The sequence below is a fragment of the Somniosus microcephalus genome, chromosome 12, assembly GCF_052327205.1.
Source record: "Somniosus microcephalus isolate GS21.2 chromosome 12, FLI_Smic_1.0, whole genome shotgun sequence".
Classification (NCBI taxonomy): Eukaryota; Metazoa; Chordata; class Chondrichthyes; order Squaliformes; family Somniosidae; genus Somniosus; species Somniosus microcephalus.
The window spans coordinates 58,294,836-58,322,361 of NC_140998.1; the positions used below are offsets into that span (position 1 = coordinate 58,294,836).

General features: G+C 50.8%; 1 protein-coding gene across 2 annotated transcripts in view; it reads right to left on the reverse strand.

Moving 5' to 3' along the window:
* The window catches only part of mdga2a (MAM domain containing glycosylphosphatidylinositol anchor 2a), a 1,193,698-nt gene that overhangs the window by 291,461 nt on the left and 874,711 nt on the right, over positions 1 to 27,526 (reverse strand). The window lies entirely within an intron of this gene.

A 27,526-nucleotide genomic window follows, 5' to 3' on the forward strand; every position in this document is an offset into this window, starting at 1 on the left:
CCGCGCATGCACTCTGTTACACACTGAATCAAAATGGCGTCGCACTGAAACTTTTTGCCCTCCTTGACAAACATGGCTGCCGTTAACCGGGGGGCTGTCTGCAGAAGAAATTTCCTCAGCTGCAAACACAGGATCTTCAGATTATTATTTGGGGCTTGCAACCTTACCCCAGTTGCTTATGAAGCCTCCCCACCTACTGACCCCGGGAATGGAGCTGAGGCAGCACATCCTCTGCCCTCTACCAGTGTTTGTCTCTGTCTAGGCCGGGAGCCTGGGTCTAGAGTTGCACTGCTGGCAGTTGGAGAAGCCTAGGCCCCGGGCCTGGAAAAACGGTGAAAGGTAGGAGAATTATAGAGGTTAGACAAAAGATTTGCAAATTAATTCACTTTTTTAAAAAACAATTTGTGTTTTAAAAGCAACTTTTTTTTTGCTGGAAATGTATATTTGAAAAGAAAGACGCAGAAAGCGGGAAAAAGAAAGGAAAAGTTTGGAATCAAGATGGCGGAGACTCACCTCGGTTCAGAAGGATAAGGCCCGGCCACACACGCACCGATTGGCCCGGCGGCACACGCCAGCAACCCGGCATACGATTGGTCGAGCTCGAGGTCACTCTGTCGCTAATGAGCGGATAATGAGATGCTAATGAGCGGAATGTTAAGGTTTTTCGGGGTACCGCGGGCGCGATTTTAGCCCGGCCGAAACGTAAAAACGCTTAAAACCGTCTCGGAAGCATAAGCTTTCTTTGGAGGTAACGCGCGCGTAAATACGCCCTGTAACTTTCAAGCACATAGCCCGACAGGCGCACACGCGATGACAGACAGAATGACAGAATGACAGAAGTACCGATTTATATATATAGACTAGCTGAAGTGCCCGGCGGTGCCGAGGGTCTTTTGAGGGCATGTTGTTGGAAGAGAGAGAGAGAGCGACTGGGGGGAAGAGAGAGAGCGACTGGGGGGAAGAGGGAGAGCGACTGGGGGGAAGAGAGAGAGCGACTGGGGGGAAGAGAGAGAGCGACTGGGGGGAAGAGAGAGAGCGACTGGGGGGAAGAGAGAGAGCGACTGGGGGGAAGAGAGAGAGCGACTGGGGGGAAGAGAGAGCGCGACTGGGGGGAAGAGAGAGCGCGACTGGGGGGAATAGGGGGGGAAGAGGGAGGAAGGAGGAGGGGGGAAGGAGGAGGGGGGAGGAGGAGGAGGAAAGAGGGGGGAAGGGGAGGGGGGAAAGAGGGGGGTAGGGGAGGGGAGGAGGGGGGAAGATGGGGGGGAAGGGGAGGAGGGGGGGAAGGGGAGGGGGGAAGGAGAAGAGTGGGGAGGAGGGGGAGGGGGAAAGGGAGGGCGGGGGGGGGAAGGGGGGGAAGGGAGGGCGGGGGGGAGGGGAAGGGGGGCGGGGGGAGGGGAAGGGGGGGCGGGGGGGAAGGGAAGGGGGGGAAGGGGGAAGGGAAGGCGGGAGGGGGAGGGGGGGAAGGGGGGGAAGGGGGGAGGGGAAGGGGGAGGGGGGAAGGGGAGGGGGAGGGGTGGGCGGGGGGGAGGGATGGGAGGGGGGGCGCGGGGGTGGAGGGAGGGGAGGTAGGGCGGGGGCCCCCCCGAGGGTCGCGGCCCCCCCGAGGGTCGCGGCCCCCCCCCGAGGGTCGTGCCCCCCCCGTGGGTCGCGGCCCCCCCCCCGAGGGTCGCGCCCCCCCCCCCGAGGTGAAGACCGCCGATTGCGGCTGTGCGAGATGCCCGGGGGGGCCGGTTGCCAGGGTGACGCTTGGCGGCTCCCCCCCGGAGAGTCGTGCCCCCCCCCCGTGGGTCGCGCCCCACCCCCAAGGGTCGCGGCCCCCCCCCGAGGGTCGCGCCCACACCCCGAGGTGAAGACCGCCGATTGCGGCTGTGCGAGACGGCCGGGGGGACCGGTTGCCAGGGTGACGCTTGATGCTCAGCAAGCCCCGCACCCCGGCCGAGCCAGAGAGAGACGCCGCGTCTCAGCTCCTGCTGCGCGCGCACCCTAGCGGCACTGGGCTGAGGCTCGGCCCTCCAGCCTTCGAGTGGGGCCGGGAAGTGCCTAGCTCGGGCGTGGGTGCGAAGGAGAAGCCGAGGCTTCGAGGCCTACCTGGAAAAACGGGGAAAGGTAGGAAAATTAATGAGATTAGATAAGTTAATTCGTTTCTAAATCATTTTTTTAAAAAACAATATGCGTTTTAAAAGCAACGTTTTTTTTAAAGACGCAGAAAGCGGGAAAAAGAAAGGAAAAGTTTGGAATCAAGATGGCGGCGACTCACCTCGGTTCAGAACGATAAGGCCCGGCCACACACGCACCGATTGGCCCAGCAGCACACGCCAGCAACCCGGCGTACGATTGGTCGAGCTCGAGGTCACTCTGTTGCTAATGAGCGGAAAATGAGATGCTAATGAGCGGAACGTTGAAGGTTTTTGGGATACCGCGGGCGCGATTTTAGCCCGGCCGAAACGTAAATACGCTTAAAACCGTCTCGGAAGCGTAAGCTTTCTTTGGAGGTAACGCGCGCGTAGGTACGCCCTGTAACTTTCGAGCGCATAGCCCGACAGACGCATAGGCGATGACAGACAGAATGACAGAATGACAGACAGACAGATGTACCGATTTAGATATATAGACTAGCTGAAGTGCCCGGTGGTGCCGAGGCTTTTTCGAGGGCATGTTGTTGTTGGAAGAGAGAGAGAGCGCGACTGGGGGGAAGAGAGAGAGCGACTGGGGGGAAGAGAGAGAGCGACTGGGGGGAAGAGAGGGAGGGGGGGAGGGGAGGGGGTAGGGGAGGGGAGGGGGGAGGGGAGGGGGAGGGGGGGAGGCGGGGGAAGGGAGGGCGGGGGGGAGGGGGAGGGGAGGGCGGGGAAGGGAGGGCGGGGGGAGAGGAGGGGGGAGGGCGGGGGGGGAAGGGAGGGGGGAAGGGAGGGGGGGAAGGGAGGGCGGGGGGAAGGGAGGGCGGGGGGAAGGGAGGGCGGGGGGAAGGAAGGGAGGAAGGAAGGGGGGGGGGAAGGGAGGGCGGGGAAGGGGGCGGGGGGCCGGGGGGGAGGGGGGGGCGGGGGGGAAGGGAAGGCGGGGGGAGGGGGGGGGAGGGAGGGCGGGGGGCCCCCCGAGGGTCGCGGCCCCCCCCCGAGGGTCGAGGCCCCCCCGAGGGTCGCGCCCCCCCCGAGGGTCGCGCCCCCCCCCCCGAGTGTCACGCACCCCCCCCGAGGGTCGCGCCCCCCCCCGAGGTGAAGACCGCCGATTGCGCGTCGAGGTGAAGACCGCCGATTGCGCGTGCAGCAGGAGCTGCGACGCGCCATCTCTCTCTGGCTCGGCCGGCGGGCCCGGTTGCCAGGGTAACCGTGACGCTGACCAAGCCCTGCCCCCCGGGCTGAGCCAGAGAGACGCCGCGTCTCAGCTCCTGCTCCGCGCGCACCCTAGCGGCGCTGGGCTGAGGCTCGGCCCACCAGCCTTCGAGTGGGGCCGGGAGGTGCCTAGCTCGGGCGTGGTTGCAGAGGAGACGCCGAGGCTTCTAGGCCTACCTGGAAAAACGGGGAAAGGTAGGAAAATTAATGAGATTAGATAAGTTAATTACTTTCTAAATCATTTTTTATTTAAAACAATATGTATTTTAAAAGCAACGTTTTTTTTTAAGACGCAGAAAGCGGGAAAAAGAAAGGAAAAGTTTGGAATCAAGATGGCGGTGACTTACCTCGGTTCAGAAGGATAAGGCTCGGCCACACACGCACCGATTGGCCCGGCGGCACACGCCAGCAACCCGGCGTACGATTGGTCGAGCTCGAGGTCACTCTGTCGCTAATGAGCGGATAATGAGATGCTAATGAGCGGAATGTTAAGGTTTTTGGGATACCGCAGGCGCGATTTTAGCCCGGCCGAAACGTAAATACGCTTAAAACCGTCTCGGAAGCGTAAGCTTTCTTTGGAGGTAACGCGCGCGTAGGTACGCCCTGTAACTTTCAAGCGCATAGCCCGACAGACGCACAGGCGATGACAGACAGAATGACAGACAGACAGACAGACAGACAGAAGTACCGATTTATATATATAGACTAGCTGAAGTGCCCGGCGGTGCCGAGGGTCTTTTGAGGGCATGTTGTTGGAAGAGAGAGAGAGAGAGCGACTGGGGGGAAGAGAGAGAGCGACTGGGGGAAGAGAGAGAGCGACTGGGGGCAAGAGAGAGAGCGACTGGGGGGAAGAGAGAGAGCGACAGGGGGGGAAGAGAGAGAGCGACTGGGGGGAAGGGAGAGAGCGACTGGGGGAAGAGAGAGAGCGACTGGGGGAAGAGAGAGAGCGACTGGGGGGAAGAGAGAGAGCGACTGGGGGGAAGAGAGAGAGCGACTGGGGGGAAGAGAGAGAGCGACTGGGGGGAAGAGAGGGAGGGGAGGAGGAGAGGGAGGGAGGGAGGGGAGGGGGAGGGGAGGAGGGGAGGGGGGAGGGGAGGAGGGGAGGGGAGAGGGGAGGGGAGGGGGAGGGGAGGGAGGAGGAGGGGAGGGGGGGAGGAGGGGAGGGGAGGGGGGGAGGAGGGGAGGGGGGAAGGGAGGGGGGGAAGGGCGGGGGGAAGGGAGGGAGGGAGGGAGGGAGGGGAGGGGGGAAGGGCGGGGGGGAAGGGAGGGGGGAAGGGGGGGGAAGGGAGGGGCAGGGGGAAGGAGGGGAGGGGGAGGAGGGAGGGCGGGGGGAAGGGAGCGGGGGAGGGCGGGGGGCGGGGGGGAAGGGAGGGCAGGGGGGAGGGAGCGGGGGAGGGAGGGCAGGGAGGGCGGGGGGCACCCCCCGAGGGTCCCGCCCCCCCCCGAGGGTCCGCGGCCCCCCCCCCCGAGGGTCCCGGCCCCCCCCCCCCGAGGGTCACGGCCCCCCCCCCCGAGGTGAAGACCGCCGATTGCGCGCGCAGCAGGAGCTGAAACGCGGCGTCTCTCTCTGGCTCGGCCGGCGGGCCCGGTTGCCAGGGTAACCGTGACGCTGACCAAGCCCCGCCCCCGGCCGAGCCAGAGAGAGAGACGCCGCGTCTCAGCTGCTCCTGCTGCGCGCGCGGCCCCCCCCGAGGGTCGCGTCCCCCCCTCCGAGGGTCGCGCCCCCCCCCCGAGGGTCGCGGCCCCCCCCCCCCCCGAGGTGAAGACCGCCGATTGCGTCTGTGCGAGACGGCCGGCGGGGCCGGTTGCCAGGGTCACCGTCGACGCTCAGCAAGCCCCGCCCCCCGGCCGAGCCAGAGAGAGACGCCGCGTCTCAGCTCCTGCTGCGCGCGCAGCCTAGCGGCGCTGGGCTGAGGCTCGGCCCTCCAGCCTTCGAGTGGGGCCGGGAGGTGCCTAGCTCGGGCGTGGGTGCGGAGGAGACGCCGAGGCTTCTAGGCCTACCTGGAAAAACGGGGAAAGGTAGGAAAATTAATGAGATTAGATAAGTTAATTACTTTCTAAATCATTTTTTTTTAAAACAATATGTGTTTTAAAAGCAACGTTTTTTTTAAGACGCAGAAAGCGGGAAAAAGAAAGGAAAAGTTTGGAATCAAGATGGCGGCGACTCACCTCGGTTCAGAACGATAAAGCCCGGCCACACACGCACCAATTGGCCCGGCGGCACACGCCAGCAACCCGGCGTACGATTGGTCGAGCTCGAGGTCACTCTGTCGCTAATGAGCGGATAATGAGATGCTAATGAGCGGAACGTTGAAGGTTTTTGGGATACCGTGAGCGCGATTTTAGCCCGGCCGAAACGTAAATACGCTTAAAACTGTCTCGGAAGCATAAGCTTTCTTTGGAGGTAACGCGCGCGTAGGTACGCCCTGTAACTTTCGAGAGCATAGCCCGACAGACGCACAGGCGATGACAGACAGAATGACAGACAGACAGACAGAGAGACAGATTACCGATTTATATATATAGATAAATAATGAAGTGCTCTGCCTTTCTGGAGCAGGACAGAGGCATGCCACGCAACCCACCGACGTAAAAATGCCAGCAGGCACGCAGGTGGCGGGCTGAGGTCGGGTTATGCAAATTAAAATTTTTAAACCCCTGACTCTCTCCTGCCCATTGTGGGGGCATTAAAATTCCCCCTAGAGGTTTACTCAAAACTGAGGTAAAATAATTGGCCAATGATTTACTGTTTTTCCCCCTCTTTGAACAGGGGTGTAACATTTGCTACCAACCTTTGACATAACTCAATTTTCCCAAAATCTTTGGAATTAGATGATTAGTGTTTCTACTGTCTCTTCCACGGTCTTGTTCAGTTTTCTGAGATTTTTAAAAATTCATTCATGGGATATGGGCATCGCTGGCAAGGCCAGCATTTCTTGCCCATCCCTAATTGCCCTTGAGAAGGTGGTGGTGTGAGCCGCCTTCTTGAACCGCTGCAGTCCGTGTGGTGTGTCGTAGCAGTTTCGTACAACTAAGTGGCTTTTCAGGCCATTTCAGAGGGCAGTTCACAGAATCACAGAATCACAGAAACCCCACAGTGCAGATAGAGGCCATTTCGGCCCATCGAGCCTGCACCGATACATATCCCACCCGATCCCCGTAACCCCTACACCAACACATATCCCACCCCTATCCCCGTAACCCCACGTATTTAATCCCCCTAACACTAAGGGTCAATTTTATCATAGCCCATCAACCTAACCCGCACATCTTTGGACTGTGGGAGGAAACCGGAGCACCCGGAGGAAACCCACGCAAACACGGGGAGAATGTGCAAACTCCAGACAGTTGCCCGAGGCCGGATTCGAACCCGGGTCCCTGGCGCTGTGAGGCAACAGTGCTAACCACTATGCACTATAACGGTCAACTACATTGCTGAGAGTCTGGAGTCACATATAGGCCAGACCAGGTCTGGTAGTTACATGGTAATGCCGTGGTGGGGTTTGAACTCATGTCTCTCGGATCATTACTCCAGGCCTCTGGATTACTAGTTCAGTGACATAAACACTATGCTACCGTTCCCTGCGATGCATACCCCATGGTTTAATCTAGTTTCTTTTTGAATATTTAGCTCCAGTATTAGTTCTCCTATTTCCTCCTCAGGTACTCCTACAGTCTCATTATTAACCTTCCCAATCATTCTCTCACTCTCAAGGTGCTACCCTTTAGCTCCAAGTGGTTCCATCCCTTCTTGACTATACTTTACTTCTTACATGTTTATAAAGTGTACTTGTCCTGATTCATTCACCCAGAACCAGATTCAGCACAGCATCTTTCCTCAATGGATATACAACATACTGATCGGGGAAACAATTTTGGATACATTCTGAGAATCCTTCCTCATTTTCAAAACCTCTACCTTAGATAGTTAAAGTGCTCTATTCACTAATGCTCTATTCACAACTCTTTCACTAGTGTAAACCTCTCTAAATTGCCTATCAATCTCATCCTTGATTTCTATCCCACTATTTGGTGGTCTAGAACATATTCCCAATATAGTAATACATGGCTCATTAGGGACATTAGGAAGCACAGGACCACTTCTAAAAACAAATATCTCTCAATCATCCATTCTCTCAAACATCTATCCAATTTTCCCTGAAATTCTTCGAAATGGTCTGTCTTCTTTCACAGTCCATTCCACGCATTCACCACTTCCTTCATAAAGTAGCTGAATTTCTGTGCACCTTCTCCCTTCTAAGTTTATGCCTATATCCCCGATTCTAGAGTTTGTGGCAATCTTGAACATGTTATCAGCGTTGAAGTCCCTTAAGAATCTTGAACAATATCTCCTCAGAGAATTTTCTTCATCAGAGTAAATAATCTCAGCCTCGTCAAAATCTCCTACTAGCGGCGATGCTTTCAGAGATCAGTTGTGTTGCCCTTTTCTGCAATGCCTCCAATTCCAGTACTTCCTTATCCTTGCTGTAGTACAATAACCAGAATAATATACAGTACTCCAGGTGTGGCCATACCAGTACCTTGTAGAGACATATCGCTTCTCCAATCAGCCATGGCTCAGTTGATAGCACTCTCGTCTCTGAGTCAGAAGATCATGTTTCCGACATTACAACAGCTATTACACTTCAAAAAGTACTTTTTGGCTGTAAAACGTCTTGGGACGTCCTGAGGTTGTGAGAGGCGCTATATAAATGGAAGTTTAAAAAAAATCTGTGTTCTATGCCTCTGGCTAAACATCACAAGATCCGCTTCGTTTATTTATTTATTAATTCTACCCAGACAGGCATGGAGCACCACCTTCGATAAAAAAAACGTTTCCTTTGTTTGGTTGAACTCATGTCTTTAATTAAACAGGCTGCTCCTCAACCCTTTCTTTCTTTTCTAGCACTCCTGAAAATGTTATAGCCAGGAATATTCAATTCCCAGACTCATCCTGACTGAACTCAAGTTTCGGTCAAGGGTATGAGATCCATTCCAATTCGCACCGTTAGTTCCCCAACTTTATTTCTAATGCTCTGCACACTCACATACAAGACTGGCACATTCATACTCGGTGGTACCTTTTCCCTTTTAATGCTTTCCCATTCTTTCCTTCACTATCCTCCTCTTCCTACATTACAACAGTCACTACACTTCAAAAGTACTTAACTGGCTTCTTCGGCAGCACCTCCCAAACCCGCGACCTCTACCACGTAGAAGGACAAGGGCAGCAGGCGCATGGGAACACCACCACCTCCAAGTTCCCCTCCAAGTCACACACCATCCTGAATTAGAAATATATCGTCGTTCCTTCATCGTCGCTGGGTTAAAATCCTGGAACTCCGTCCCTAACAGCACTATGGGAGTACGGACTGCAGTGGCTCAAGAAAGCAGCTCACCGTCACCTTCTCAAGGGCAACTAGGGATGGCCAATAAATGCTGGCTTTGCCAGTGACGCCCACATCCCATGAACAATTTTTTTTTTTTTTATTTGCTGAAAAGCGCTTTGCGACACCCTAAAGGTGCGATAACTGCAGGTCTTTGTTATTGGTGCGTCCTGAGGTCATGTAAGGTGCTCTATCAACGCAATTCTTTCTTTTGTCTTATCTGTCCATTTCTCAAATAGCCCCCAGCCTTGTGCTTACAATTTTAGCGACTGATGTATTCCTATTCTCTGGTGGTTTATTAGGAGAAATTATATATATCTATATTCCCTTTATGAATGTTGTAGTGTATGTAACCTGTACCACCTTAAGAGGATACCTTAAGGTGATGGATTACTTTTTGATAGCTCCTGTACATTGTAGTACCGGTGGTGACCACACCGGTATATAAGCCCTGCGGAGCAAAGTGTATCTCAGTTCAGCCCTGACCCTCAATCACTAAAGACCTGTTTACTTACTTCTGTAGTCTGTGTCCTGTTATTCTGTATAACTGCAATTGAAAACACAGACTCAACAGTGGTGACGAGTCTGATCTTACCTAGCGGCAGTTTTGCATCAAAGGAAGCTTCGTCCTCAGAAACGGGCGTCGAAAAAGGGCATCCGCCCTCAACATCCTGCATCGCACGGGAGGCCATCGGAAACCCGGGTTGGTTTGCTGGCCACGAAGTCAAGCATCAGTGAGCATCCCTTCTACGACAGCGGCGGGTAAGCCCGATCGGCGGCGCGGGGGTGAAGTCGGCCAAGTTGTCAGTGGGAGAAGGGGAGGTAAAACGACGAAAAGGGTGGAGAACACGACTGCAGCCGGTGTCAGGGACCGGACTGCAATCGGGCAGAGACGCGCAGCAGCCAGAAAAGCGTTTATGGCCACAAGGACTGCGGGAGCGGCGGGTGAACAAGTGCAGCAACGCAGGGGAAAATAAAGGACCGCTGGGAGGCATGGACTGCAACAGCGCGTGAATCGCCATTTTGAGTCGGCAGGGGAAGAACACAAGCGCGGGAAAAGCTGCCAAGCGTGGGAAAAGCCGCCATCTTGAAAAAAAATTTAAAATAAAAATATTAATAATAATAATATCCAAAGGGGAAGGAGAAACTCAGCAAGGAAGCCAAAAACGGGTAACATCACTGCTTTTGATAACGATGTGGAAGATTGGGCCACTTATGTGGAACGCATCGAAGTTTACTGTACAACGAATGAGGTACCGGATGATAAGAAAGCACTAACCCTATTAAACTCAATGGGTGCGAAGACGTACGGGTTATTAAGGAACCTTGTAACACCAGACAAACCGGTAGGGAAGAGTTTCGTGGATATTGTTACTATCCTGCAGGAGCATTTAAACCCCACGCCGCTGCTGATAGCGGAACGATTTAAATTCTACAAAAGAATTCAACTTAAAGAAGAAAGCAACGCTGAATTCCTAACAGAACTGCGCAAGTTATCAAAGTACTGCCAGTTCGGAACAGGACTAGCAGACGCACTGAGAGGTAAGTTTGTGTGTGGGCTCCTAAGGGAAGGAACCCAGAAGCGACTGCTAGAGGAAAAGGACCTTACGCTGGACAAAGCTTTCAGCATTGCAGCATCCCACGAGGCAGCAGCACGGGGCGCTGCAGAGATACAGCAAAGGCCATTGGAATTCAGCACCAATGAAATGGCATTGGGCACAGTAAAGTGCTATCATTGTGGAAGGACAACGCATGACCAGAACCAGTGCTGGTTCAAAGATAAAGAATGCAGACAATGTGGCAAACTTGGTCACATAGCGAGAGTATGCCGGTCCGGAAAGAAGACCAGCAGCAAAAAGTCACCGCAGGAGAAGTACAAAAAAGTACACAAGGTGACAGAGAACAGTTTGGATGAACAGAAGACGGATTCAGACTCCAGCAGTAAGCAACTGGGTTGTCTGAAAATACATAATGTGGGTAACACAGCAGACCACCAAACTATCTGGGTCATGCTTCGGATAGCAGGAGTCCAAGTGATGATGGAATTGGACACTGGGTCGGCATTAACGGTCATGAATAAGCAAGATTACAAAAGGTTATTCTCGCACATTCCCCTGAGGGATACGGAGATTGTATTGAAAACATACACGGGGCAAATAGTATACCCCAAAGGAAAGATAAAAGTAAACGTGGTCTACAATGGTAAAGAAAGTCAGAAAATGGACTTGTATGTGTTACCTGATGGAGGTCCGCCACTACTGGGACGGGAATGGATCCGGAGAATAAATGTGGACTGGCATTCCATACAAGCACTGACTGTAGATGCCTGTAAGGAGGACGACGTCAAACCTAAACGACTGTCCAAAATCTTAGACGATGCTAAGGAGGTGTTCCAACAGGGACTTGGAACACTGAAAGGAATTACGGCAACCATCAAGGTTGAAGAACATGCAAACCCAAAATTTTTCAAAGCCTTATGCGATACGATCTGCTGTGGAAGCAGAACTGGAAGGGCTAGAATGTTCAGGGGTACTGTCCAAGGTGGACTGGAGCGAATGGGCTACACCCATTGTTCCTGTCATGAAGCGTTCGTTGAGCAACAAGCCAGGGGAACCTGGGAAGGTTCGCATCCGTGGTGATTTCAAGATCACTGTTAATCCGGTTCTTCACACGGTGCAATATCCGCTTCCGCGGATTGAAGTTTTCTTCGCTTCGCTGTCTGGTGGGAAACACTTCACTAAGATAGACCTGGCGCAGGCGTACCTACAGATGGAAGTTGATGAAGCGTCACGTCAGTATCTCACGATCAACACGCATAAGGGCTTATATCGGTATAATAGACTGGTTTTTGGAGTGGCATCGGCTCCAGCGATTTGGCAAAGGGCCATGGAGCAGGTATTGCAGGGAATTCCAGGCATACACAATGCTACCTGGATGACATCCTGATTACAGGAGATAACGATAAGGATCACCTCGCGAATTTGGAGCAGGTGCTCATCAGATTGAAAGAATATGGGCTCAGAGTTAATCGCCAGAAATGCGAGTTCTTTCAAAAGCGAATCTCGTACTGCGGCCACGTCATTGACCGGGAGGGGCTCCATAAGTCACTTGACAAGATCGAAGCTGTTGTAAAAGCTCCTGCACCGGAAAATGTATCCCAGTTGAGGTCGTTCCTCGGGTTGGTTAACTATTACCACAAGTTTCTTCCAAATTTATCCACGGTGTTACACCCGCTAAACACTCTTTTGCAAATGGGAATACCATGGAAGTGGAGCGATGATTGTAAGCGGGCTTTTCAAAAGAGCAAGGCACTGATCACCTCCAAGGAAGTGTTGGCTCACTTTAACCCAACGCTGCCTATTCGTTTAGCTTGTGATGCTTCTCCATATGGTACCGGGGCAGTGCTCTCACATAAGTTTCCAGATGGCTCGGAAAGGCCAGTCGCTTTCGCATCCAGATCATTGACCTCCGCTGAGCGCAACTATGCTCAGATAGATAGGGAGGCTCTCAGCCTCGTGTGGGGAGTTAAGAAATTTAACCATTACCTGCAAGGCCAAAAGTTTACGCTGCTGACAGATCACCAGCTGTTGGTTTCCATTTTCAACCCTAAGAAGGGTGTTCTGGTAATGACGGCGCAGAGGCTTCAGAGATGGTCCCTTTTCCTAGGGGCACATCAATATGATATTGAATTCAAAGGTACAAAGCAACATGGTAATACTGATGGGCTGTCGCGCCTGCCACTACCTACAGCGGAAGAGGCACCGGCAGTTGACCCTGTCGAGATATTTCACTCGACCATCATCGAATGCTTACCAGTCACCAATGCGGGTATTGAGAGAGAGACCCGAAATGACCCGACACTGTCTCGGGTCTACGACTTGACAGTGAAGGGATGGCCAGCACATGGCGAACCACTGTTACCAGCATTCTCAGCCAGACGAGAACAGCTGTCCGTATGTCAAGGAACATTGATGTATGGAACAAGGGTGATTATTCCTCCGAAATTAAGAGAGAGAGTTCTGAAAGAATTGCACGAAGGTCATCTGGGGGGAGTCAAGATGAAAAGCCTTGCTAGGGCTTATGTGTGGTGGCCAGGTATCGACAAACAAATAGAGGATCTGACTAAAAGCTGCTCAGGGTGCCAGAAAGTTCAAAATGCACCACCGCTGCATCTATGGGAATGGCCTTCAGCCCCATGGCAACGTGTGTATATCGACTTTGCAGGTCCATTCATGGATTCCATGTTTTTGATAGCAGTAGACGCACATTCTAAATGGCCAGAAGTGATTAAGATGTTGACCACTACCTCTGAGAAGACGATCGCAGTTCTAAGAACCATATTTGCAAGGAATGGGTTGCCGGAGCAAATCTGTTCAGACAACGGACCACAGTTCGTGTCAGAAGAATTCCAGAAATTCATGAAAAAGAATGGGGTGAAACACTATACATCTGCCCCATATCATCCGGCTACAAATGGGTTGGCCGAGAGATTTGTACAAACGTTCAAAAAGGCAATAAAGGCCATGAGTGAAGACCATATTCCACTACAACACAAGGTGGACAATTTCCTGATGGCGTATCGAAACGCCACGCATGCAGTGACAAATCAAAGCCCTGCCATAATGTTCTATAACAGAAGGTTGCGGTCCCGGTTGGATTTGTTAAAACCCAATGTGCGAAGGGAAGTCGAAAACAAGCAATTCCAGCATGTAAATAACAAGGCCACTCGTAGTTTCGAAATAGGACAACCAGTGTTGGCCAGGGATTATAGGGATGATAAATGGCAACCTGGAACAATTCGTGCACGACAAGGACCCTTGATGTACACGGTAGACGTTGGAGAGAACATAATACGACGTCATGCTGACCAACTTGTGGAATCGAGAACAAGGGTCGACCCCATGTCTACGGCAGAGACACCAGTTGAAGAACTTATTGAGCCTGTAGCCTCTACCTCAGACTCGAACGTACATGATGATGTTCAATCCATAGGAGATCAAGTGGATGAGTCACAGAATCACAGAATCACAGAAACCCCACAGTGCAGATAGAGGCCATTTCAGCCCATCGAGCCTGCACCAACACATATCCCACCCTATCCCCGTAACCCCCCGTATTTAATCCCCCTAACACTAAGGGTCAATTTATCATAGCCAATCAACCTAACCCGCACATCTTTGGACTGTGGGAGGAAACCGGAGCACCCGGAGGAAACCCACGCAAACACGGGGAGAATGTGCAAACTCCACACAGTCACCCCAGCAACGAGAACCAGAGACCCCTGAAAGGCATTATCCGGCCCGGATCAGGAGGCCTCCTCAGAGACTGAATCTTTGAACAGTTTTGTGTGTAAATTGTATATATGTTATCCATGTAATGTTTAATTTGGGGTGTACACTGTTAAGCTAAAAGGGGAGGAATTGTAGTGTATGTAACCTGTACCACCTTAAGAGGATACCTTAAGGTGATGGACTACTTTTTGATGGCTCCTGTACATTGTAGTACCGGTGGTGACCACACCGGTATATAAGCCCTGCGGAGCAAAGTGTATCTCAGTTCAGCCCTGACCCTCAATCACTAAAGACCTGTTTACTTACTTCTGTAGTCTGTGTCCTGTTATTCCGTATAACTGCAATTGAAAACACAGACTCAACAAATGTGAAGGGCTGTTTCCATATTCCATGGTGCTCTAATGGGGACTGAGTATGTAACCAAGCTTTAGAGGTGTCATGAATATTGACTAGTTACCCAACAGTCTGGTGAGGCTTTCTGTTTGGTGAATACATGAATTTTTGAGCTTCCAAAGCCAGTAGTGAATTTCAGTGAAATTGAAAGCTCATTCTGGGTTGCAAGCACAAGAAACCAAGAGAAACTGTAAAATCTTCATATAAATTTGTGAAAATTACCTTGTTATTAACGATATAGGAGATTTTAAAAAATCTAAGTTACTGGGTAACATTAATACCTTTCCCACAGCAGACTAAAGAATGTACTTGTCTAGAGAAAGATGAAGAAAACAATAAAGGCTTTCGCTTTGACCCTCTTTTCACTGGTTCTTTAATGCCTGAGAAGGCAATACTTTTATTAAGACAGCAAAATATTGCGGATGCTGGAAATCCGAAATAACAATAGAAAACGCTGGAAAAACTCAGCAGGCCAGGGCAGCATCCGTGGAGAGAGAAACAGAGTTAACGTTTCGGGTCGATGACCTTTCGTCAGAACTGGAAAAAGCAGGAAATGGGAAGCAGGTTTAGGGGCTGGGAAAAGGGGGAGGAGATGAAAGAACAAAAGGGAAGGTCAGTGATAGGATAGAAAGCAGGAGAGATTAAGAGACATTGAGAGACATTAAGAGATATTCAAGGCGAGAGGAGGTGGTAATGGGACAGGTTAAGAAATAAAGGATGGCTCTAGATGGGGTGTGAATTGCGCTGGCAGAATGAAGGACAGCTGCCATGTGGGAGGGAAGAAGAAGAAAGAAAAAAAAAGGCAAACAAAAATTGTGGATAAAAAAAGAAAATATATATATGTGATAGGGGCCGAGGTTATGATCTGAAATTGTTGAACTCTATGTTGAGTCCAGAGGGCTGTCGAGTGCCTAATCGAAAGATGAGGTGCTGTTCCTCGAGCTTACGCTGAGCTTCCATGGAACAGTGCAAGAGGCTGAGGACGGTGAGCTTTGAGTGGCAATGGGGCGGTGAATTAAAGTGACAGGCCATTGGGAGCTCAGGGTCCCCCTTACGGACTGAACGGAGGTGTTCCGCAAAGCGGTCACCCAATCTGCGTTTGGTCTCCCCAAAATACTTTTATTATGCTGATTTCAGTCTCAGCTCTATATGTCAACCTTCTGACAAGAGATTCGAGTCCCTTAGTTGAAAAGTGAGATTGGTAACAGTCAGAATTTCTTCTTTCCAACGCCACACCCCATCAAAAAACAACTCCAGGGTGGTACAGTGTTTATTGAATCTCATCAGTGAAAAGGACCGAGGGGCTTCTAAGTAAATTGTCAATGTCAGACAAAATCTATTATTCAAATCAGTGATTGTGTTGGTAGCCAGAATTAGAGCTATCAGGTAACTATACAAGAATTCATAATCCACTCCAAAATAGTCTCTATTTTTGTCACAGGCTTGGTATTGTACTCTTAAAGCTTTCAAAATAGAAAAGTGAACGTTTTCTCCACAGATTTCAATCTACTACTGTCAACCCAAGAAAAGTGTTGCAACTTTTTCCCTCTCTCTGGAAGGTAGCTTAATGTTTGAGATTTCCCTACCTGATTTTTTTTATTGCACCCCCTCCCCCCACCAACAATGCCAATTCTGCTGCATGGAGGGTGGGCAACTTGGTCACTGCCAATCCTGCTCTGGGACACTGCCAGAGAGCTGTCTGAGGCTGGCCCACTGATAACTCTTCCCTCTGATTCACCTCCCTGTGGAAGACACCATGGTGCCTACTCAGTACTTAACTAGAGTGCTGTAGCAGGGAATGGGAACTGAATGAAACGTGGGGGTGAGGTGGATTACAACCATTAAGTCCCATCACTCCACGATGTTTGCGTTCTAGCCTGCTGCTGCAACTCAATGAAGTTGTTTGGCAGACATCTGAAGGACTAGCAACACATGCAAAATTATAATTCTGCCCATGGTCCACGATTTTGGATGCTGTGAGCAGTTTGAGAACTCTAGGGTTCTGCACAATTATAATCAGAACTGTTTAGCTACCACAATGATTTAGTCTGCTGATCACACACAAACTGCCACTTGTGAAGCACCCCTGTCAGAAGTGACTGATTAAAGAGCCCATTCTTCACTACAATCAGCTCAGTGAATAAAGCCCAGTTTACCTACTAGCTAATTTAAAGTACAGAACAAGTGACCTCTTAGTCAAGCACACTGAATCACTGAGTGTCAGCACAGTACCCAATGTGCACAGTGCTAACATTCAATGCACAGTATTGAGCTGAGAACAGATAGGTATTGTGTCCTGCGAGGAAAGGCAGCAGCACAGCAAAGGAAAGGCGGCTTTAGTATTATCTGATGTTGCTTTTATACTGCAATTTTGGCATCAGTGCAACATGCTCTTAGGCACTGCATCAATGCCAAAAAATCAGCACAAAACAGGCAAATGTACATTGCAGCAGTGTTAGTGTGACCACCTGGAAGAGGTGATTTTGCAGGGGGAAGTGAAGGGGTCACATTGACTCTCAGATAAAAGCAGCAAAGGGAGTGCCTTGCTCCACATTCTAGCCAGGCTTTTAAAGCTACAAATAAACTCTGGTTCTTGTTTTGCCAGCATTAAAGGAGCAGCGACACTTTAAGGCTTGGCTTTTCCTCTTCAGCAGTCCTGACGCACACCGAGAGTGCATATCAGGAAATTTCACAACCCAGTCCACTTTTAGTGGTTGGACATTCCTAGGCTGGGAATGGAGAATTTCCTGTTGTGTACTTTCGCTGTGTGCCAGCAGTGCTGAAGCAGAAAATACAGGCCATATTCTTAAAAAGAGCCCACTGTCATGTCAGCACTTTACTGTTCGTAAAACCTTGAGGGCTATTTCTCCCTTTTTGTTGCCAGAACCCTAGTCTGTGCCTTGATCATTGCACAGCATGAACTCTCGAATACCCTTCCAGCTGGCCTATTGCCCCAACCCTCCAAATGCCACCATGTTGAAATCACTATGGCCTTCCTAGATCTGTGACCTCCTCTGGCCCTACGACCCTCCAAAATCCTCCAATTCTGGCCTCTTGCGCATCCCCGATTTCCATCGCTCCTCCATTGGCGGCCATGCCTTCAGTGGCCCAGGCCCTCTCCCTCCTCCTTTAATCCACTCTTTAAAACCTGCCTCTCCTATCCTAATGGGGCAGAAATTCCGATCCATACGGGTGTGTACGCGCTGTGTACCCACCCATAGGGACATGGGAAATGCCGGTTTCAGGCATGTACTGCGCAAAATGTCTGGTCATTTCCAATTTGTCAAGATCCTCTGGCTTCCCTGGAGCAGGGCCTCTGCGGGTGGAGAGTTCCGTTTTTTTGAAGACCCTCTGCCCGCAGAATACACTTACAATTCTTGCGCCTGGTAAAAGCAGGTGTAAGGCCTGCTTTTACCAGGAAAAGAGTTGAAAAAAGGTTTTTTTAAATTTTTTCCCACTGATTAATCATTTAAAAATACTTTAAGGAAAGGTAAGTTTATTTTTAGCCCTGTTAAAAACTTTAATTATTTATTTCAAAAATTTAAAGTTTTGTTTAAAATAGTTAATTTATGTAATTTCAAGTCATTTTAAAAATGTGATTTAAAAAAAAAAATTTATTTAAAGTTTTTCTATGTTTTTGAGGTGATCTCCATTCATATATTTGACAGGTTTTCCTGTCAAATGTATGAATGGAGAGTGATCCCAGGGACGCTGCAAACCACCTGCGCCTCTGGGATACATGGACCCTGCGCACCGGCAGTTTGGAGAGGCCCAGGAACGGAACTCTGCGCCTCCCGGGAGCCCTCCGGTCTTGGTGCAGGTTTTTCCAGATCGCAGCCCTCCGCCCGCGGGAGGCCTGCAAACAGAATTTCTGGGCTAATATCTCTTTACGTGACTCAATGTCAAATTTTGTCCAGAAACATTCCTGCAAAGTGTCTTGGGAGGTTTTACTGTGTTAAAGGCATGATATAAATGCAAGTTGTTGCTGTAAATTGTAAAGGGGGACTGTGATATACTTGAACATATTAGCATCGAGAGGGAGGAGGTACTGGCAGTTTTAGCAGGCTTAAAAGTGGATAAATCCCCAGGCCCGGACGAGATGTATCCCAGGCTGCTGTGTGAGGCAAAGGAGGAGATTGCAGGGGCTCTGACACAAATTTTCAGAACCTCTCTGGCCACAGGGGATGTGCCAGAGGACTGGACAACAGCTAACATAGTGCCATTATTCAAGAAGGGTAGTAGGGGTAAACCAGGGAATTACAGGCCAGTGAGCCTAACATCAGTGGTAGGGAAATTATTGGAAAAAATTCTGAGGGACAGAATTAGTCTCCACTTGGAGAGGCAAGGATTAATCAGGGATAGTCAGCATGGCTTTGTCAAGGGAAGATCATGTCTGACTAATTTGATTGAATTTTTCGAGGGGGTGACTAGGTGTGTGGATGAGGGTAGTGCAGTGGATGTGGTATACATGGATTTCGGTAAGGCTTTCGATAAAGTCCCGCATAGGAGACTGGTCAAAAAGGTAAGAGCCCATGGGATCCAGGGTGCCTTGGCACATTGGATCCAAAACTGGCTTAGTGGCAGAAGGCGATGGTCGAAGGTTGTTTTTTGTGACTGGAAGCCTGTGTCCAGTGGGGTACCGCAGGGATCGGTGCTGGGTCCCTTGCTGTTTGTGGTCTACATTAATGATTTGGATGTGAATGTAAAAGGTATGATCAGTAAGTTCGCAGATGACACGAAAATTGGCGGGGTGGTAAATAGCGAGGAGGATAGCCTCAGTCTGCAGGGTTGGTCAGATGGGCGGAACAGTGGCAAATGGAATTTAACCCTGAAAAGTGTGAGGTGATGCATTTTGGAGGGACTAACAAGGCAAGGGAATACACAATGAATGGTAGGACCCTAGGAAAGACAGAGGATCAGAGGGACCTTGGTGTGCATGTACATAGATCCCTGAAGGCAGCAGAACAGGTGGATAAGGTGGTTAAAAAGGCATATGGGATACTTGCCTTCATTAGCCGAGGCATAGAATATAAGAGCAGGGAAGTTATGATGGAGCTGTACAAAACGCTGGTTAGGCCACAGCTGGAATACTGTGTGCAGTTCTGGTCGCCACACTATAGGAAGGATGTGATTGCTTTGGAGAGGGTGCAGAGGAGATTCACCAGGATGTTACCTGGGCTGGAGCGCTTCAGCTATGAAGAAAGACTGGACAGGCTGGGGTTGTTTTCCTTGGAGCAGAGAAGGCTGAGGGGGGGACCTGATTGAGGTGTACAAAATTATGAGGGGCATAGATAGGGTAGATAGAAAGGAACTTTTTCCCTTAGTAGAGTGGTCAATAACCAGGGGGCATAGATTCAAGGTAAAGGGCAGGAGGTTTAGAGGGGATTTGAGGAAGAACTTTTTCACCCAGAGGGTGGTTGGAATCTGGAACTCACTGCCTGAAAGGGTGGTAGAGGCAGGAACCCTCACAACATTCAAGAAGCATTTGGATGAGCACCTGAAATGCCATAGCATACAAGGCTACGGACCAAATGCTGGAAAATGGGATTAGATTAGACAGGGCCTGATGGCCGGCGCAGACGCGATGGGCCGAAGGGCCTCTTTCTGTGCTGTATAACTCTATGACTCGAAGACTCTATAAATTAATGTTTTAGTTGGATGTATAGTGAACCAAGTAGGGGTGCTTTATTGTAGCACCATTTTAATGGCAATGGGACACCCATTGCTACCATTTACACAGGTGATATTAGTAACAGGTATGTAGGAAACCACAGCTTTTAGGGGGAGAAATTCGGTATTGCCCCATTTGGGGCGCAATTATCGGCCGGGCGCAAAGTTTAGCGCCTGACGCTAATTATCACCTCTGACTGCAAACTTGGCTTCTATCGCCCCTGGAGGTGATTGGAGCGCTAAATCAGGCACTACACACCTCTCTTAAGGCGCCGAGGAGCGAGGTACTACCTCAGAGCGCTGGCGAAGCTCATGTGAGGTCAGTCAGCAATGGAACACAGACACACTGGCGCCGGCCAGTTCTTAAAGGGGAGGGTCGATCTTGATCTCCATCCACACCCTGCTCATTGCAGCCTTGAATCTCAGCCTGGAGAGACCTGTACATTAAATCTGCTGGAAAGAACAATGGAGAGGCCCAGGGAAAGAGCTCAGAGTGCAGCCCCCAAAGTCTCTTCTAAATCGATGCAAGGAAGGCCAAATCAAAATGAACCTGCAAAGTGCTGCTCAGTACCCAAAACTCCTTCACACAGCGTTGAATCGCTTTCAGAATGTGTGGTGCAAAAATGTCGCCGACAAAAAAAGGCAGGAAGTGGTCGCCTTTAAATAGTGCTCCCCCAGTCCCTTTCCAACTGCAAAATGCTCCCCTCAACCTGTCGTTGCTAGCGGCAGGCGGTAAGGCAGGGGGCGCCACTCAATATCCGGTCCAGGGTGCTTCCGGGGCGTTGCACACTCAACTGACGTCACAATCTGTGGGTGCAGTAGATCGTGGCGATAATGTTTAGCACCGCCGCAAAATGTCTGGTCAATTTCGCGAGCGGCGCAAACATCGCCACACCTGGTCACTAGTTGCTTTGCGCCCCATTAGCACCCTCTTAGGGCACTAATGGGAGGCGCAAAGCAACCGAATTTTTCCCCTTCGGCAAAAACAGCACCATCAGCTACAGCGAGAACTGACCTTTGAGAATTGTTGAAGGCCTAAGTCAGGGAAAAATTGAGACATGCTAGAAGTTTGCTTAGATGAGCAATTTGTATATGTAAAGAATTTGCATATGTCAAGCATTTGCATATTGGGAGTGGATTTTGTGCTTAACAAAACGTAAGAGGTTAGCAGCGGGAGAATGGTCTAAAAATTCGAGTGCGCCACGAAAGCTGCTGGTGCCGGTAGGACTGAAAGATTCACGCCTGGGAATGCAGATTCGTAGCCCAGAGCTAAACTCATAGTTACGCCAGCCTGGTGGCGTTAGTCCCGGCATCAGTCCTCAATGTGGAATCCAGACACAGCGTTACATCTTGCAACTCTGGAAGCGAGGCTATGATTTCGCTGGGCATTCTGGGATATTAAAAGGTCAATGCATTGTCGATTGCTTAAAAGGGCAATGCCTTCTGAACTGATAAAAATAAAAGTGGACTAAAAAAATGCAGTTTTCAGCTCTACTGAGGGAAAAATTGGGTTGCTTTGTGCCTCCCGTTAACGCCCAGGCGCGGCGCTGGTAACGCCTCCCACGAAATTCAGTGGGAGGATAGCGGTGGCGGTATCGCCTATGGCGATGACATCATCGCTGTGCGCAGCGCCCTGGTCACGCCCCGGTCGCAAACTTCGCTTGCGCCCCCTGACCTACCGCCGGACGCTATGTCCGACAGGGTCAGGGCGCCGTGTTTGCGGCCGGGGCGGCACAAATTAAAGGGCAGGTGCCGGGCGGTCTTTTATTTTGAGCCGCCTGCCAGCGCCTGCCCCCTCTCGCCTCCTCCTGTGGGGTGCCGGCCACGATCGGTCAGGGGAGGGAGGCCTGCAGTATCGCGGTGCTACGTGCCGACGCGCGTGGCACTGTTGCATGTAGTGCCGCAATATTGAATGGTAGCGGCCCAAGAGGGAGGGGGAGTGCTTCCAATAGCGTCCCGCCTCCTGCTTGGGATGCTACCATTCAATTTCCGGCACGGGGGTGCTAACATTTTCAGGGCGCTAAAAGTAGCGCCCCCGCAAAGTTGTCACCCCAAAGGGGGTGCGACCCAATTTTTCCCCCACTGACTTTTTAAAAGAAATTAACATTTGAAAAAAAATTCCCAAATGGGAGTCTTCAGCTCTTAAAGCTGAATTCCCTTCCACACCTAAAGAAATGGGAAAAGTGCTTCAGCACGAACACAAATGGCTCAACAAGCCATAGAAGGGGCACCCAGGGTCTCGCCCGCAGCACTCCAGCTTTTTGCAGGGGGTCAACACTGCAAGAGGAGGTCCTCTACCCACAGGAGCCAGGGGGCCCTCCAAAAAGGATGTGGGATCACTGAGGCCATCACTGCCAGCAGTGTCACCATCACCGCCAGCAATTTTACTCCCCCCACCTGGCTCCAGTGCCCAAAGAAGCTTCATGACCTCAGACCACTGGTCAAGGTTAGTGAATGTATCTTCAAAAGCCGTTTCCTACCAACTGTACCACTAGCCTCACTTCTCAATGCACTACTCCCCAACCCCCGCACCTCCAAATCACTCATCGACAAATAATCTGTACCAATCACGAGGCACACCTCCCATTCCTAGCTTCACCTTACCCCCTTGGAGGAGATGATGCAGACCATTCATGGCAGGGGCATGGCTGAGCCCTTGGTCAGTGGCAGGGCTGAAAGGATACAAGATGCTGGTATCCTCATACATTATCCTCCTTCTCGCATGCACCTCTTGCTTTCCACCCATCCCTTCACCACAACTCCACCCTTGTGCCTTCCTGATTTCACACACCCAAGAAATGCAGCCTGCCCAGCCAGTGGTTGACCAAGAAGAAGAAGAAGAAGGAGAAGGAGGAGAGGGAGGAGAAGGAGGTGAAGAAGAAGAAACACCGCCACTTGATTTCACACTCACAGCCACCAGCTCCTCAAGGTCGACCAGCAAGGCCATTTGAAGTGTCTCCCACTGAAAGTCAGCAGTCTTCCATAATCATAATCATAATCAACTTTATTGTCATTGTTAGTGCACAAGTGCAGTACAACGAAATGTAGGCTTGCAGCTCCCGAGAGTGTACATTTAGATTAAAACATTTAAACATTCGTAAGAAGTCACACGACACCAGGTTATAGTCCAACAGCTTTATTTGAAATCACAAGCTTTCGGAGCGCTGCTCCTTCTTCAGGTGAAGTGGAGAAATGCATAAAGACACAGCAGACACAGAGGAATTCATCAGGAGAATGAGGCTCCGGGAATTCTTCCACAAATCCCAAGATGTCAGCAGCGAACCCAATGAGACAATCAATGATCCGGAACAGCAGACAGAGGGATCCGCAGTGCAGCAACCAAAGAAGAAAGAGTCAAATTGGACCCCTCCGGAGGGTCGCTGCCCTAAGCTTGACATGTATGCTCAAGCTGTCAGGAGATGCATCAACGCCAGATTCATCAGCCGCACTCACAAGACAGTCCAGAATGTCACCCGAGCACAACGCAACGCCATCCACGCTCTCAAGACCAACCGCAACATCGTCATCAAACCAGCAGACAAAGGAGGTGCCATCGTCATACAGAACAGAACAGACTATTGCAAAGAAGTATACCGACAACTGGACAACCAGGAACACTACAGACAGTTACCCGCAGATCCGACCAAAGAACACACCCGCCAACTCAACAGACTGATCAAAACCTTCGATCCAGACCTTCAAAGCATCCTACATGCTCTCATCCCACGTACTCCCCGCGTGGGAGACTTCTACTGCCTCCCAAAGATACACAAAGCCAACACACCTGGACGTCCTATCGCATCAGGCAACAGAACCCTATGTGAGAACCTCTCTGGATATGTCGAGGGCATCCTGAAACCCATCGTACAGGGAACCCCCAGCTTCTGTCGCGACACTACAGACTTCTTACAGAAGCTCAGCACCCACGGACCAGTTGAACCAGGAACACTCCTCGCCACGATGGACGTCTCGGCACTCTACACCAGTATCCCCCACGGTGACGGCATCGCTGCGACAGCCTCAGTACTCAACACCAACAACAGCCAATCTCCAGACGCCATCCTACAACAAATCCGCTTCATCCTTGACCACAATGTCTTCACCTTCGACAACCAGTTCTTTACCCAAACACACGGAACAGCCATGGGGACCAAATTCGCACCCCAATACGCAAACATCTTCATGCACAAGTTCGAGCAAGACTTCTTCGCTGCACAGGATCTCCAACCAACGCTATACACCAGATACATCGACGACATTTTCTTCCTATGGACCCACGGCGAAGAATCACTGAAAAGACTACACGATAACATCAACAAGTTCCATCCCACCATCAAACTCACCATGGACTACTCCTCAGAATCAGTCTCATTCCTGGACACACGAATCTCCAGCAAAGATGGACACCTCAGCACTTCACTCTACCGCAAGCCCACGGACAACCTCACGATGCTTCACTTCTCCAGCTTCCACCCTAACCACGTTAAAGAAGCCATCCCCTATGGACAAGCCCTGCGAATACACAGGATCTGCTCAGACGAGGAGGAACGTGATGGACACCTACAGACACTGAAAGACGCCCTTGTAAGAACGGGATATGACGCTCGACTCATCGATCGACAGTTCCGACGGGCCACAGCGAAAAATCGCATAGGCCTCCTCAGAAGACAAACACGGGACACAACCAACAGAGTACCCTTCGTTGTCCAGTACTTCCCCGGAGCGGAGAAACTACGCCATGTTCTTCGCAGCCTTCAACATGTCATCGATGACGACGAACACCTCGCTAAGGCCATCCCCACGCCTCCACTACTCGCTTTCAAACAGCCGCCTAACCTCAAACAGACCATCGTTCGCAGCAAATTACCCAGCTTTCAGGAGAACAGCGACCACGACACCACACAACCCTGCCACAGCAACCTCTGCAAGACATGCCAGATCATCAACACAGATACCATCATCACACGTGAGGACACCACCCACCAGGTACATGGTACATACTCATGTGGCTCGGCCAACGTTGTCTACCTCATACGTTGCAGGAAAGGATGCCCCGGAGCATGGTACATCGGCGAGACCATGCAGACACTGCGACAACGGATGAATGGACACCGCGCAACAATCACCAGGCAGGAGTGTTCCCTCCCAGTCGGGGAACACTTCAGCAGTCAAGGACATTCAGCCTCCGATCTTCGGGTAAGCATTCTCCAAGGTGGCCTTCGAGACACACGACAACGCAAAATCGTCGGGCAGAAACTGATAGCCAAGTTCCGCACCCATGAGGACGGCCTTAACCGAGATCTTGGGTTCATGTCACGCTACATGTAACCCCACCTGATGCAGGGTCATCCAGACTCGAGTCGACATTGGCTTGTTCTCTCTACACAGATGCGGCCGGACCTGCTGTGATTTCCAGCCAAAAAAAATGTTTTTTGTCTGTTTTTTTGTTTTTCATACAGACCCCAGCATCTGCAATATTTGACCCCTTGTGACCCCACCTCATTGTTCTTTGATGTAATGTTTCCCTGACTGACCTGTTTGGACACCATTCACACCTTTGACTGCTGTGATTATCTCTCTGCCGAGGTGTGATAAATGGCAGTTGGAAAGGTTACCTGTAAACATCTGACATGATTCTCTGACTATATAAGCTGTGTCTTTATGCATTTCTCCACTTCACCTGAAGAAGGAGCAGCGCTCCGAAAGCTTGTGATTTCAAATAAAGCTGTTGGACTATAACCTGGTGTCGTGTGACTTCTTATATTTGTCCACCCCAGTCCAACTCCGGCATCTCCACACCATTTAAACATTCAACATTCATTTGGCTTGTAATACATTAACATAAACCTAATAAAGTGCATTGACAGATGTGCAGGCTTTAGACTTTATTTGTGGAGTTCAGTAGGATGACAGCCCTGGGAAAGAAGCTGTTCCTAAATCTGGACGTTTGGGTGCAAATGCATCTGTAGCGTCTCCCAGATGGCAGGGGGGTGAACAGACTGTGGCTAGGGTGGGTAGGGTCTTTGATGATGGTCCGTGACCTCCGTAAACAGCGTTTCTGGTATATGTGCTCTATGGTCGGTAGCCGGGTGCCGGTAATGCGTTGGGCAGTTTTGACTACCCGCTGCAGGGCTTTCCGGTCATAGTAGCGACAGCTGCCATACCATACTGTGATACAGTTTGTCAGGATGCTCTCTATTGTGCAGCGGTAAACGTTAGAGAGGACCAGGGGTGACAGGTTACATCCCTTCAGCCTCCTTAGGAAATAGAGGCGCTGCTGGGCCTTCTTCACCAGAGAGGAGGTATTGAGGGACCAGGAGAGGTCTCCCGTGATGTGGACTCCGAGGAACTTAAAGCTGTCCACCCTTTCCACCACAGCCCCATGGATGTGGATGGGGGTGTGACTTCCGCCTTTAGACTTCCTGAAGTCCACAATGGTTTCTTTGGTTTTCTTGATGTTAAGGGCCAGGTTGTTATCGGCGCACCACTTCACGAGATGCTGGACCTCCTCTCTGTAGGCTGACTCATCGTTGTTGGTGATCTGGCCTACCACCGTGGTATCATCCGCAAACTTGATGATGGTGTTGGAACCATGAACAGCCACACAGTCGTGGGTGAGGAGGGAGTAGAGGAGGGGGCTCAGCACACATCCTTGTGGGGCCCCCGTGTTCAGGGTCGGGGGGGGGAGGTGTGGTTACCTAATTTGACAGACTGGGGTCTGTTTGTTAGGAAGTCCAGGGTCCAGTTGCAGAGGGAAGTGTTCAGGCCAAGAGTGTGGAGTTTGGTGGCCAGCTTGTTGGGGACGATAGTGTTGAAAAGCTGTAGTCTATGAACAGCATTCTGATGTAGGTCTCTTTACCGTCTAAGTGATTCAGTGCAGAGTGTAGAGCAGTTGTGATTGCATCCTCCGTTGATCTGTTTGCACGATAGGCAAACTGGTGTTGGTCAAGAGAGGCGGGAACACTGGCTTTGATGTGAGCCAGGACCAGTCTCTCGAAACACTTCATTATGATGGGTGTGAGTGCGACAGGTCGATAGTCGTTCAGACACGTCACAGCCATTTGCTTTGGCACCAGCCATGCTACAGCCACTGGGGTAGCACTGCGTGACATCAGTAGGATAAGCAAAGGCACACACAAGACAGTCACTGAGAGAAAGCATAAGGGTGATGAGTTGATTTCTTGATGTCATATTGGATGGATAGATGCTTAAATTGGATTGAAAAGTTTGTTTTGTGGTGGCTTTTATTTCAGCATTCTGGTCATGAGTATGCTGCGATGGTCAGTAACAGAGGGAAGGTAAGATGTGGGACAAATGTTGAAAGGGGAATTGGGGTTGTGGTGACTGGTACTGTAGGCGGATGATTCCATCCTGGATATCTCGGCCAGAAAGGGGCTGTATGGGTTGCATTCTTCCTTCCGTGTCCTCCTCTTCTGCATCTTCCTATTTGCTCTGTGAG